The sequence below is a fragment of the Amblyomma americanum genome, chromosome 1 (assembly GCF_052857255.1).
Source record: "Amblyomma americanum isolate KBUSLIRL-KWMA chromosome 1, ASM5285725v1, whole genome shotgun sequence".
NCBI lineage: Eukaryota > Metazoa > Arthropoda > Arachnida > Ixodida > Ixodidae > Amblyomma > Amblyomma americanum.
The window spans coordinates 370,045,667-370,048,110 of NC_135497.1; the positions used below are offsets into that span (position 1 = coordinate 370,045,667).

The 2,444-nt window shown below is 40.8% G+C and overlaps 1 long non-coding RNA gene across 1 annotated transcript; it reads right to left on the reverse strand.

Annotated features, from left to right (window-relative positions):
- Positions 1 to 320: 320 nt before the first annotated feature.
- On the reverse strand, positions 321 to 2,225 carry LOC144101100 (uncharacterized). Its single transcript, XR_013307936.1, has 3 exons — positions 2,067 to 2,225; positions 1,378 to 1,473; positions 321 to 1,031 (listed from the first exon to the last, which is right to left on the reverse strand). It is a non-coding gene; the product is annotated as an uncharacterized LOC144101100 (long non-coding RNA).
- Between the last annotated feature and the right edge of the window lie 219 nt (positions 2,226 to 2,444).

Consider the following 2,444-nt stretch of genomic DNA (forward strand, 5'->3'; position numbering starts at 1 on the left):
ATGCATTTACTTTCAGGCATGGTCCTTTGCTTTCAGAATTGGCTTTTGCAGATTCGCAAGCACCCCGCACATGTCTATTATTTTTCCGACATGAGGAACAAGGTCTGAGGAAAGCTTATCAGACAAAATTCTGTATATTTTTATCCGTTGGATGGACCTCTCTACATGAATCCGAGCCCTTGCAACAGTGTATGTGGTATTCACCTCTTCTCGGGTAAATGGCTGATTAGGGCGGGCAAAAACTAGCATTTGGAATTTTACACCATGCTCTGCCAGCATGCTTCTTATCTGAGGAAACCCTTTATCAGCCAGCACAAGATTCCCAGGTTTTAAAAGGTGCAAAATTCCACAGTCTGAGGTGAGAAATGAATCTGTGGCACGACCACCATAAGGCCTTGAAAGAAAGCTTATGATGCCGCTTGGTGTGATGCCTACTAAAACCTTGACACTAAAGCACCCTTTATAATTTCAATACATTAGAATGCGTTCATGCACAGTGTTTGGTGCCGCACAAGCAACCTCTGTGTAGTCAATAATGACCTGACAGTCTGCAAAATGCGGCTTAAAGCTTTCTGGCATCATCATCTGATTAGTCGATCGTGAGGGCCAATATATAAGGGGCCTCAACTTTTCGTGCAAAACATTCAGCACGGAAAAGAAATACCTAGAACAGGTGGTCCTGTGAACACCAAACAATACTGCCAGAGAACAGTATGATAGATTTAGTTTTAGCTTCATTAAAAACAGGAGAAGTTTGTTTGAAGCACTATCTCCTCAGATCTGCGTGCTTTAAAAGATTCAATAACTATTCCTCGTAGCTTTTCAAAGACTGGGACTGAAATGCCTCCAATCGATTTGAGTATGTCTGCAGCCTTGTCTTCGCTACAAGCTGCAAGTGTCTCATAGCCTTGAAAATTTGGAGTGTTGGAGTTCGACACCACTACATTCATCGGGTCACATGCAGTGTCTTTCAGCTCTGTTGTTGTGCCCCAGGAAGCATCCTTGGTGCTCTTCTTCATAGGAAGGACGGCCTAATGAAAATTCAATTCATTTGTTAATTTTCACAATTCTTCAAAAACAAGAAAAATAAATTGTGTGCCTCTAGCATGCAGAATCAAGAGACATACGGTAGATATGTCCATGAAATTAGGAAACTGAAACATAAGGAATACAAACAGAAAAAAAAGAATATAAATTCGGGTCAAGAAAATGGTGAGTAAGATATCAAAACCATGGGATATGGCCGCCCTTAATTTTAAATTTCTGTGCATGTGGCAACTTGTTTTTGCCTGAAATTAAATCTCTTCAATCCACACCTTTCGCGCACAGAAATAGAATTATGCAGTGTGCAACAATGATAAACAACCAGTCACTTACTTGCGTCTCAGCATTGCAGTCTTGCATGCAGCAAAAGAACAGGCTTGGCATGTCAAGTTCTGTTTTCCATGCACAAGGGTCTGTTTGCAATCCGACCTGTACAATGTATAAAATGTGGAACCCTTGTTATTTTAAAACCTCTGTAATGAGCCATTTAAATGCAAGTCAACCAAATCACAGCAACGCAGTTCCCTATGCCATCGTGTGGCACCCCAGCCATGGTGCAGTGTGACAGCAGCAAAAATAAGAATCAAATGATTTTATGTTTATCACATAATGTGAATAAACATGGAGTCAAGTAATCAGCACAGAAGACTACAGGCCTGCTATACTTGTCGTCACTTTGATCAGTTCTTGGCAAGACTTATTACTTAATGCTTGAACGCCAGCTGTCAATTTCTCATATTTAGCATTCAGTGACGCAGCATCAAAATTCTCATTTGTTTCATGCATAAAGTTTTCTCATGCCGCAAGAAATTACTGCTACAAAGGTGCATCAGTAAAGCAGCCCGGCAGTGAAACCGGTTAAAAAATTAGTCTCTGGTGCATGAGTAAGTGACAGCTGTGGTGTAGCAGTAATAATGGCTTTTCTCACTAATGACAAAGGGCAATTCATATACAGACTCTTGCCGTTTCTTGACATTTAAAGATAAACATCCATTTGCAGCTATGAAAGAAATTGTATTTACACTTCTCTTTTCCACCTCCATACTGCAGTCATCCATGGCATCCTCAAGTGGTGGGCTATCCGAAGGAACGCTGTCCTCCTTTTGCTCACGTGCACGCAACCTGCAACCATAACAAAACATAAAGTCCACTCTTATATAGTAATGGCCTTTCCCCAAGGAACAGCAGTTCTGATATATATAGCTATGCACAGTACATGGGACACTCTTCTGTATGCACAAATTGTGCCTTTCTTAGCTTGTGCCTCTGCCTGCATGATAAAATAGACCTCTGAGCTGAACACAGACCACAAAGTGCAATTAAGTTCCTATTCCCTCATAACATTGCCAAGAAATTTCTTTGATAGTAACGTAAAGCAGAGGATGAAATGAATGTAAAAT